Source organism: Mauremys mutica, chromosome 20, assembly GCF_020497125.1.
Source record: "Mauremys mutica isolate MM-2020 ecotype Southern chromosome 20, ASM2049712v1, whole genome shotgun sequence".
NCBI lineage: Eukaryota > Metazoa > Chordata > Testudines > Geoemydidae > Mauremys > Mauremys mutica.
The window spans coordinates 7,943,669-7,956,181 of NC_059091.1; the positions used below are offsets into that span (position 1 = coordinate 7,943,669).

The window sequence follows — 12,513 nt, forward strand, 5'->3', positions numbered from 1 at the left end:
CCTTCCCAAACTTTTATTATAATTAATTATGATAACACCAAGCGAGGACTCTACAAAAAACTGGTCTGTTTGTATCTCGTCCCTATTTTTCATAATGTTTAACAGAAATCATGGCAAAGCCGAGTATAAGCTGTCTTCACTGGCCTTAACCATGCAGAAAAGACATGTTCCTAAAACAGTGAAAGACCCAGAGACAGTGAAAAAGACTGGAGGCAATTATACACCCCTGTGTGAACGCTTCAATATCTTTCATTATATCCGTAAAATTAAAACACATGGAGCGAACATATAAAATTGGCTGGCTAATAACAGAAGTAAAAAGTTGTTAATCAGACACGTGACCCTATAAAATAAAGGGAATAATTGGAAAAGATATCTAATTTATCTATTGAATGCCTCTAACATGCTCTTTATCACTTAGATGGACAGAATATAATTGGTACGGTGAAAGCCATCAATCTTAGGAACTGGGCTTCCTGTACAGGGTACAACTATTACTGTCATATTATGACACCATAATATCAAGATCAATGACATTTTAAATGCACTCCAGTTATGGGCAATTGGTGACAATAAAAACAGTGACAAATTGATGAAACAAGCACCAAATGATCTGGTGTCTAAAATAAACCATAAATAATCTTCTTAAAAAATATGTTCACCGAATTCACAGTCACTGGGGGTTGGGGGTATCTGACTTCCCCAGCTGATCAATTTCCTCCAAGTGTATTTTCGAGGGCTGAATTATCCGATGGACTGCAATTTTCTTGAAGGGGAAATTTTCTGATTTGATTTAAGGGTCATTCCCATGCCACTTAATAATACTATCATTAGCATAATTGTGGCCGTAAGAAGGAATGGTATCATTTAAAAATGAAAGCCTCCAAGTTATTCTCTGGCTGAAAAGTCAACACAATTGCATGGTACACATAAAGCATTTTAGAAAAAATACAACATCCGGATAGCATTTTTTCCTGCTGTGTTATGTCCCTTAAATAATAATAATAATGATACTTAACTCTTGTATGGTGCTGTTCATCTGCAGATCTCAAAACACTTTGCAAAGGAGGTTAGTATCACGACCACAATTTTTACAAATGGCAAAACTGAGGCACAGAGAGAGGAAGTGACTTGCCCCAGGTCAGCCAGCAGGGAAGTGACAGACCTGGGAATAGAACCCAAGTCTCCTGAGTCCTAGCCCGGTGCCTAATTCATTGGACCAAAAGAGCTTGAGGCAGAGATTTTTCAAAGCCACCTATGGAAACCGGACACTCAACTCCATTAGGCAGCATTGAGGAGCTCAGTCTGAGTGATCTGTGGATGAGGAAGCATTGTCTCGTAGTTAGAGTAGGAGACTAATGAATTCTGGGTTCTCTCATGGACTCACTCTGGCAGGGCCGCCCAGAGGGGGGGGCAAGAGGGGCAATTTGCCCCAGGCCCCGGGTCCCGCAGGGGCCCCCATGAGTGTTTTTCGGGGCCCCTGGAGTGGGGTCCTTTACTCACTCCAGGGGGCCCGGAAAACTCTTCCTCTCCCGTCTTCGCCGGCGGAGGGGGGGGGGTGTTCCGCTCCGGGGCGGAAGGACTCCCCGCTGGTGAATTATCACCGAAGCGGGACCCGCCGCTGGGTCTTCGGCAGTAATTCGGCGGCGGGGGGCCCTTCCGTTCCGGGACCCGCCGCCGAAGTGCCCCGAAGACCCGCGGCGGGCCCGCTTCGGCGGTAATTCGGTGGCGGGGGCCCCCCCCCGCGGGTCTTCGGGGCACTTCGGCGGCGGGTCCCGGAACGGAAGGGTCCCCCGCCACCGAATTACTGCTGAAGCGGGGGCCCCCCGCCGTCGAAGACCCTGGGCCCCCGGAATCCTCTGGGCGGCCCTGCACTCTGGAGCAAATCACTTCCCCTCTCTAAGCCTCTCCAGCTGTAAAATCAGAACAATAATATGTGGCTGGCTTACAGGGGTGGGGTTCGTTGTTGGGGCTCCATTGCATGAATTACTGGGGAATGTTCTTTGGCTTGTGTTATGCAGAAGGTCAGACTAGTTCAGTGGTTCTCAACCCGGGGTACGTGTAACCCTGGGGGTACATCAACTCATCTAGATATTTGCCTAGTTTTACAACAGGCTACATAAAAAGTACCAGTGAAGTCAGTTCAGACTAAAATTTCACACAGACAATGACTTGTTTCTACTGCTCTATATACTGTATCAGCAGTTCTCAAACTGTGGGTGAGCTGATTTTAATGGAGAATCCAGGGGCAGCATTAGACTTGATGGGGCCCAGGGTCGCTGGGAGGGGCTGATGCAGAAGCCTGAGTTTTTAAGTGAGGTGAAATGGGGTACGCAAGACAAATCAGACTCTTGAAAGGGGCACAGTCATCTGGCAAGGTTGAGAACCACTGGACTAGATGACCACAATATTCCTTTCTGACCTTAAAAATCTACAGAATCTATGGGATCGGAATGTGACAAATTGAAGGTCTAGTTTTATTTATTTAATTTACTTATTCACTTGGATTTGGACAAGCCACAGTAAAAGAATATCAGAGTGTATAAGATTCTGGGGTCCCTTGCCAGCCCTTGAAAAATATATTAATAAACTGTCCCTTCAATTACCCTGATCAACCACATAACCTAGCAGATATACGCAGGTAAGAGCTAAGGACCTCCTCCTTCACAACTATCCATCCCCACCCAATACCTGTCCCTTCAAGAGCAATGGAGAAAAGGTCAACTTTGCAGCTGGCCCCAAAGGCTAACAAACATAAACCACTTCTAGCCACGAGCTCTCAGAATCTGAAGTCCTCTGAAGTTTCTCGGCCACTTGCATTAACGGCTGAGAGAGGAGAGAAAGCCGTTTATTATAGAAGGCACATAAGCAGCACACAATTTACGAACTTCTGCGAGTGAATAATACTTTACATTCCTCAAGGCCATTTGAACACCGCCTTATTGAATTGGGCTCGGAATAGCTCCCCCCGAAGTGCTTCCGAGCCCCCCTCTTATTCCATCTTCTTGATGAATATGAAATGGGAGTGAAAGTTGGGGATTGTGAAACTTTGACAGTTCCTTTATGATCCCGGAGTGCTTTTCTTCGAGGTGCTAATAGATTTTCTTTGGTACACATATTACGGCAATATAAAAAGGCAGGCTAACTGCTTCATTCTGGCTACTCACAGGCTGGTAATGAGGAAACATTTTCACAGGGAAAGAAAAAAAAAACCCATGACTGTTTCAATGTTTCAGTAAGAAGGACAGCAGTGACTCAGTCATCTGTGAATGAGCGTGGAGGGGCCTGAATTGCTTTTCTTTCAATATGGAGCAGGGACATGAAACTGATACGCTTTATCTTCATAACTTCCCAGCCTAAGACTTTTCTGCAGAGGGAAAAAGGGAGAGATTTTCTTTCCTGCTGTAATTTTAATCAGCAGGCAATGGGACTATAGAATCGCCTGTCACCATTTATAAAATATTGCCTGGTGGAACCTTTGAAAAAGGATTGTCTCGGGGTAACTTGGATTATCTACTCTGCGCACTGAAAGGCCCACATGTCTTATTTATTTAGATGTAAACTCATAAAGAGAGGCCGGTTCAAGGCTCAAAGGTAACATTTTCAAAAGTGTCTATGGGCAAGATTTTCAAAGGTATTTAGGTGCCTAAAGATGCAGCCAGGTGGCTACTGGAATTTTCTAAAGCACTAAAGCAACCTTACTCCCATTGATTTCCATGGGAGTTAGGCACCTAAATACCTTTAAAAATCTGGCCATAGGTGCTTAATCTGTTTAGGTGCTTTTGAAAATCCCACTAGACACCTAGCTGCATCTGTAGGCGAGCAAATACTCCTGAAAACCTGGCCTTAAATCCCTTAATAAACTTAGGGCAAGTCTGCACTACAAAATTAAATCAACCTAAATTACGTTGACATACAGCCACCTCAGTAATGAAATCACTTTTGCATGTCCACACCATGCTCTCTGTGTCGGCGGTATGCATCCTTACCGCGACTGCTTGCACTGATTTAACTGTCACTGTGGGGTATTGTGGGACAGCTTCTGAAAGGCAACAACAGTCGATGTAAGTGTCCACACTGACACTGCAATGACCTAACCCCTTTGACCTAAGTGCTACGCCTCTCGTGCAGCTGGAGTTATTCATTCGGTGTTGTGGGCCAGTTACATCAGTGGGAGCTATGTTTTAGTGTAGACACTTACAGAGTTAGGGTGACATGAACTGCCTTACGTTGACCTAACTCTGCAGTGCAGATCAGGCCTTAATCCCATTCTCAGAAGGAATTTTTAGGCATTTAGGAGCCTAAATCTCCTTGAAAGTTAATGGGATTTAGGCTCCTAAATCCTTAGGCCCTTTTGAAAATGATATCCCAAGTGCCCTAACAAATCATTAGCAATGCATACATACAATGACATCCCAGCAGCACCACAGAGATCAGTGCCACAACAAGGGCGAGGCTGCCTCGGGCGCACAAAGCAGAGGGGTGCAGCTCTACCGCGATCGGCAGCGCTTTGGCGGCAGCTCTACCGCCGCCAATTCTTCGGCGGCAATTCGGCGGCAGGTCCCTGAGTCCCTCATGGAGAGAAGGACCCGCCACTGAATTGCCACTGAAGAATGAATAAAGCGGCAGCGGCAATTCGGTGGTAAGTCCTTCCCTCCAACAGGGACTCAGGGACCCGCCATCGAATTGCTGCTGAAGAGCCTGGAGCCGGCCCTTGCCTCTTGCGCAAAAATTCCTTGTTACAGCTCTGACAGAGATCATCCCAGCAGGATCTCAGCCTCAGACATCCACAGAAATCTCACCTTCCCCTCACCCTCCCCTCACCCATCCATCATCAGTGTCTTTCTGCAATTTTTAAAGTGGTCTGGAAAAGTGTGTGTATGGGAGGGAACAGCTATCCTAATCTGGGATTAGCAGTTTCTGTAAAACAGCGATTTAAAATGAGCCCCTCAGCAACCTGGCTTGATTTTTAATGTTTTGTTTTTGCCAATTCCTCCCCTCTCTCCCTCCCACACCATTTTAGGCACTTTCTTTCTGGACAGAATACTACAACTGACTAAAGACTTCCGGATTTCTCCTGCTGTCTCGAAAACTGCCCATGATGTATCAGGTCTGACCTCGGTAGTACAGCTGGTAAAAAAAATCCATCACAACTTCTTTTCCACTGGAGAACTGGAGGTTTGGCTAAATGAAAATGTCCTCTGAAAGTGTCTCCTTTCCTCGAACAGTTTCGATTTTTCATTGGAAATCCCCAAGCCAAACATTTTTGGCCAAATACTAATTTTTTTTTCAGTTGTCAGAAGTTTTTGGCCAAAAATCGGAAAATATTTTGGCTAACTTTTTTTTTGACGAAAAGCCAACATTTTCTGTGGAACATGCCTCCCTCCCTCTTTTTCAGATGAGCTCTACTGACCAGTATTATAATCTGAGGGTTTAACTATTAGAACAAGCCACCAAAGGAAGGGGTGGATTCATCATTGATTTGAAGGCTTCAGATCAAGACTAAATGGAAGACAGGCTCTAGTCTTGGTGAAATTCTGTGGCTTGCGTTATACAGGGGTCAGGAATAGATTATTATAATCCTCTATACTTGGTCCTGCCTCAGTGCAGGGGGGATGGACTAACTACTCTTAAGATCCCTTCAAGCCCTACATTTGTATGATTCTATGAATCTATAATTGCATTTCATAGGCGCCGAGTTGCCAATTTTAGCAATTTTATGAGCCTTGTAACATTTGGCATTTTTCTAAGGGCTTGTCTACACTTGAAATGCAGGGCTTCCGCAGAGACACTATCTATGCCAACGGAAGGGGTTCTCCCATTGGCATAGGTAATTCACCTCCCTAAGAAGTGGCAGCTACGTTGATGGAAGACCTAGCGCTGTCTACACTGGGGTTAGGTTGACTTAGTGACTATGGATTTTTCCCACCCCTCAGTGGCATAGCTGGGTCAACATAACTTTTTAGTGTAGACCGGTCTAAAAGCCCCAACTCCTAAAGTCAGGTGATTACAAGAGACTCACAGCTTTCATTTAAAAAATAAAGTTTCTAGCCCATTTTTAAGCCAGTCACATGGTTTTTGACCATTTGCGTTTGGCAATACTATAGGTATCAACATCAGGACACTGTTGCATTGAAAACCCATGTCTGCTTCGGTGACTACTCTCAGACTGAAGCCTCTTTCGGCTATTGGGATGTCATTGGATATCTGTATTTATTTTTCCTGCAGGTGTACTTTTAAAAAATCAAACATGATTATTTAAAATCTCCTGCCTACTGTACTCCTTTCTCTGTCTTATTTTCTGTTATTTCACTGTCCTTATTGGTGTTTGCATAATACCACTACTACTACTACTACTAATAATAATAACAACCACAATAATACCTTGCTCTTACTTATTCATCTGTAAATTTCAAAGTGCTTTACAAAGGAGGTCAGTGTTATTATCTCCATTTTACAGATGGGTAAACTGAGGCACAGGGCAAGGACCTGACTAGCCCACGGTTACCCAGCAGGCCACTGAAAGAGCCACTCACTTGCACACATTATTAAGTTGCCATTATTTCCTCTTACAGTTTGATATCCTGTTTCAGATAGAAGCCACAGTTGGAGTCTTCTGAGGCAGATTTAAAATTGTAATCAATGGGAGTTAGGCATGTAGGTGATTTTGAAAATCTCACTAGGTGCCCATCTGTAACTCTAAGCACCTAAATTCCTTTAAAACTCTAGCCCCTAAATACCTTTGAAGTTCAACTGGGAATAGAATTGGTTGAAAATCTTCCAAAGAAAATTTGCATCATTAGAATTACTTTGATTAATTTGTTTTGTTTTCTCTACATTTTTTGTTTTGAAAAATGTTGATGAAAAAAACCTGAAATCTTTCATTTCAAAATAGTGTCCCCCCACCCACATTTTATCAGACTTTTGGATTGTTACCCAACTTTTTCAAGTTGGAAAACATCAAAGAAGTGTGAAAAATGAAGGGTTTCTTACATTATCCCACGTTTTTCACCATTCTTCCTCTTTTTCCAATAGAGAAAAAAAGGTGGATAAAAAATAGAGAAACCCCAAAAAGGAAAGAAAAAAATGAAAAACTGGAATTTTTCATTTGTCATAATCAGGACAAAATGAAACTTTTGTGTTTCATTTCTAAATGTTTCAAAGCAAACACAGACACATAAAAAGATTCATTTCAAAATGTTGTTTCAAAACAAAAAAGTCCACAGAAATCAAAATATGACCCAAAAATTTTAATGCAGAATTTTTCCTATAAAATTTCTTGCGGAATAAATTCTTATATGCAACCAGGTCTGGTTGGGAGTTAAGTGTCTAAATCCCTTGAGAATCCTGGGCAGGAGTTATATTCTAGCTAGTTTAACTATATTAGTCTTATTCATATAAAGGCTTGGAAGGATTCGATTTTTATGTTGATTTCACACAAACCATTTACACACCATTTAAATACATTTCACCATTTACACAAAAAATATTTGCGTCGCCAGTAACCAACAATTACAGATAGGAAAAGTAGGGAAAATTCTGCTTGAGAACTTATTAGAGTTTAATTTAAGGCTAAAATGTTGACCTATGAGGTTGACAGTTTGTATTTTCATGGTTATAAAGCGTTAACTTTGTCATTAAATAAATTGCTGTATGACCCCTTCTAATTTCGTACACCTGTGAACATTTAAAATGATAAAAAAAAATTAAAAAGCTTAAAATCCATAATTTTGCACAATTGTGAAAATTTAAATGGAAAAAATGCTTAAAAATAAACATTGATATTATTCGTAAAAATCATTTAAAAACAATCACAGTCTGCCAAACCTATTTATATAACAATAAATGGTTTTCTCTTTCTTCCTTTCTTCCTTTCTTTCTTATTCTATTTAAAAGTACAGGGGATGCCTCACAAAATAGATTCTGAGCTCTGTTCTCTCCAGTATTCTCAGCTGTTCTTCATTATGGGTCAAAATCTTAAAGTCATGCCTAAGTCATTCCGAATAAAACTTCCACTGACTTTCCATTTCCAGCAGGAATGGGTTATGAGACACGGGGACCTTAAACCTGTCACTGGTCGAGGATTGAATGCTGGCTATCCTGGGCCTGGAGCCAGTCCTATGCGGTGGGAGGATTCCACATTTTGGGGAAGGCAGGAAACATTTTCCTGACAGGTTGGGGGGTGGGGTGGGGGGGAGTTGTTAAAAAATGGCAGCTGTTTGAAACTGCTCAGAGGTTTGGAATGTTCCAAGTAGCCACACTGGAGATGGATTAGTAGACAAAATGCAAGTGAGCAAAGCCTTTAGGATTTATCCGCCAATCACTAGAACTCTCTAAACTGAGTCACTCAAGGGGGATAGCCTGACCTTAAAGACTAACTTCAATGCGGGTTGCAATGGAATAAAATATGGCCCTTTGAGTTGATTTTTCATGATTGCCATGTCATAGCTAGAGCTCCATCTGGCTGTCCATCACAAAAACATCATAGTGGGCCAGAAGATCCTCTATCCTCAGAGCCAGATTTAGGCACAGGCACCAAAGGCCCATGCCTCGGCTCCTGGAGTCTCACAATGAGATCAGAATCTCAGCTTTCCTTGGTGGAAGATAAAAGCAAGTTTCTAGCTTTCAGGGATGCAAAGAAAAGCTTGAAAAAAGAGCAAAATAGAACTTGCTGCCTGCCTGAGTCTGCAGACAGCCTGAAGCAATAGCTCTGTGAAGTGTGGACAGCCCCATTCATCTTAACTCTGAAACCTGCTGCCATCCCAAGGAGGACTGAGGCCACAGCATAGGGGTGGGCTACGGCATGGAGGTGTGATCGTGGGGCCTCATGAGAGATGTGCATAAGGCCTCAGGGAGTATGTATACACTGCAGCTGGGAGAGCCCGGCTATACAGACTCACATTAGCTTAGCTTGAGCTAGTGTGCTAAAAATAGCAGGGTGGCTATTGCAGCTCCAGTGGAGACTTGGGTTCCAGGGGGTTAGGTGAGCTTGAACTGCTGCCAAAGCCGCAATACCCACACTACTATTTTTATGCACTAGCATGAGTCTGTCTACCCGGGTTGGGAGGCACACTCCCAGCTGCAGTTTACGCGTACCAAGATTGTCTTAATCTGGCTTTGCTCAGCAGTTGTAAATCATCATCTTCACTGATGTTAATGGAGCTACACTGATTCACAGCAGCTGGGGATCCGTTGTATCCTCGTTAGCCTACATTAGTGTTACCCCTCTTTTGGGCCATGCTGTTAGCCAAAATTGTGAGTCTTGTGGGTTGTTTCTGTTAGGATGAGAAATTGACAATAGAGTCTGGTATTTCTTTGGTGCAATCTTCTTTAAATCCAATGACTAGCCACACAGTCCTACTTCCCTGAGCACAACAGGAATCCAACAACAGGAGACAGTTTCTTTGCTCAGAATTGCAAGCCTCTTTCTAGCTAGCACTCTGCCCAAAATGCTCTCTCTTTTGGCTTTCTCTCAGAATCATGCTACCAGTGCTTCCCTTTTTGTTTGCTTTTTGGCTTTCCTGCTGTCTTCTCTGTAGACCGCTTCTCTCTCACAGACACACAAAATCCCACCAAACAATACCCAACCCCTGCTTTTGCATTCAGATCCCAGGGGCAACCCCTCACCCCTGAGATCACAGGACTCAACTCCAATAATCCAGCCTTGCTGAGGTGCCTCCTATTGCTTCAATGATCACTAAACAAAGGGGGTATTTAATTGCTCCCTCATTTAGTCTGAATGGAAGGCAGCTATCATGCCCACTGGCTTGTGACTGATGTCCATAGATCAGAGACACTTCCTGGGAGCCGTCCAATTTCCTCCATAACTTTATAGTCCAATCAGTGACAAGGGGAATTGTTGCCAGGCCTTTCATAAAATTTGTTTCTACAGAATGGCATATATTCATCCCCAGTGCTTCCCCATTGAGTTTCATGGAGTTATACACCACAAATGATTCTGGATTTGCTGTTCTGGAGCTGGTGAGGTAGGAAGGAGGGAGTAGGCAACTGACATTTGGATGTTTAGACATTAAAGACAGAGATTTTCAGTGTTGGCTATGGGATTTAGATGCACATCTCCCATGTGCATCTCAATCCCTAATGGCAGCTTTGAAAACTGTAAATGGGGATGATGATGCTGACTGGAGCTGTCAGAGCATTTTCATTAAAACAGTTTTACACTGGAAAATGCTGTTTTGATTAACTTCGCGTAGAGGGAAAAGGAAAATTGTTTTGAAAATGTCAAAATGAATGAAACATTTCAATTTTTCATTTCAAAATGACTTTTTATTTAGAAATGGACTTTGTTGTATATTTAAAAACTCAAAACGGTTGAGGCTGAAATGCAACATTTTAGGTTCATCAAAACGGTTTTATTTATTTATAATTTTTTTTTGAAAATTTGCAGGGTGAAAATTTTTGAAATTCTGACTTTCCCTTCCATTTTTTGGGATTGAAAAAATAATTGAAATTCCGTGGGGCAGAACATCCATTTTACGACAAGCCCGAATACAGACGCTTTTTGCAACATGCTTTGAGAGCTACAGACGAAGAATGTTAGATAAGAGCTGTTATTTGTATAACCACGGGGTCAAACCATTGGAAGCCATCTAAATCAGTGTCTCTCATCTTTTCCCATTCTGCATCAAACACCCCTTTCCATTCCGGGATCACCCCAGGAACCCCTCCCATCTCTCTGAGATCTAGCCCTTCTCCTTCCTTCCTATTTAGCAATATGGGAAGGTCAATGAGGTTGCAAAATTCTCATCTAAATCATTCAGCTATTTCTCCCATGAAAACCCTACATGGAAGAAGAGCACATCAGAGACAAGGTGGGACTGACAGGTTATTTGGGCATTAGCCCAGCTCAATATTTTGAAGGTAGTGGCCCAGAGGGTAAGGGGAGCTGTGCAGTGTATGTTAAGTTTCCAAGGGAAAAAACCTCTGAGCTTCATGAGGAAGGACAATTCTGAAATGGTCCAACCTAGGGTACACTTCCACTGCAGCTGGAGATGTACACATACTGGTTTTGATCAACCCAGAGCACTTAAAAGCGCAGTGTAGCTGTGGCAGAAAAAGCTGGCCACCCGAGTACAATCCTATCCAAGATCCTAGGTATGTACTTCGGCGGATACCTAGGTGTCCATGCCACTGTGGTTCCACTGCTCTTTTTAACATGCTACCTCAAGCAAAGCTAGCACATGTATGTCTGCCTGAGCTGGACATTACGCCACCAGCTGCAGAATACATCTCGCCTTGCAGAACGTTTCGACTGTATCAAAACACTTTTTTCAAGTTTTCTATCAAAATGAACTTTTCCTGAACTCATCACGTTTCCACAAAAACATTTCCCTTTCAACCAATCGGCATTTTCCGATGGATAAATGTTCCGCTGGAAATTTTCCTAATGCGCTAATGACTACAGCCCCTTCTCCACATGAAGATGAGAAGGAGTGGAGAATGGGGGCATTCTTGGTGTCAGGTTGTCTGATGTGGCTTATGACTGTGCGTGCCAACCTCAGGGCAGACTGTCAAGGAGCAGGGCTTAAATCCCATATTGGTTGCATGTTCTGTAATTAGATTTCACCAACCAGCTAACGAGTGTGAATTGCAAAAGCGCTATAACAGTCTAACCTGGTCTATTCTGGTCTATCTTGCCACCCAGGCAACCCTGCCTTTGTGATAGATCGGGGGTTCTCAAACTGGGGGTCGGGACTCCTCAGGGGGTCATGAGGTTATTACATGGGGGGTCGCTAGCTGTCAGCCTCTACCCCAAACCCCTCTTTGCCTCCAGCATTTATAATGGTGTTAAAAATATAAAAAACATGATTTTAATTTATGGGGGGTGGTCACACTCAGAGGCTTGCTATGTGAAAGGGGTCACCAGTACAAAAGTTTGAGAACCACTGTGATAGATGGTCCCTTACTCCAAAAATCGCAGCAATATTCAGGTTACTCCCAGTTGCAAAGGACCAGTCACTTACTGAGAGTCAATTGTACCTCAGATCGCAAACCACAGACAACACTTGTAGCCAATCCTGTAACACTCGCTAAAGATTTATTAACCAAGAAAAAGAAATGAGAGTAATTCACAAAGTTAAAGCAGGTACACATACATACACAAATGAGATACAGTCTTACATTCTAAATGGTAATAGTAGTTGCTATAATCATAGAATATCAGGGTTGGAAGGGACCTCAAGAGGTCATCTAGTCCAACCCCCTGCTCAAAGCAGGACCAATTCCCAACTAAATCATCCCAGCCAGGGTTTTGTCAAGCCTGACCTTAAAAACCTCTAAGGAAGGAGATTCCACCACCTCCCTAGGTAACCCATTCCAGTGCTTCACCACCCTCCTAGTGAAAAAGTTTTTCCTAATATCCAACCTAAATCTCCCCCACTGCAACTTGAGACCGTTACTCCTTGCTCTGTCATCTGATACCACTGAGAACAGTCTAGATCCATCCTCTTTGGAACCCCCTTTCAGGTAGTTGAAAGCAGCTATCAAATCCCC

General features: G+C 43.1%; 1 protein-coding gene across 1 annotated transcript in view; it reads left to right on the forward strand.

Annotated features, from left to right (window-relative positions):
* LOC123353676 (homeobox protein Hox-B1-like) overlaps positions 1–12,513 on the forward strand; it is a 134,062-nt gene that overhangs the window by 84,552 nt on the left and 36,997 nt on the right. The gene's annotated exons all lie outside the window — the stretch shown is intronic.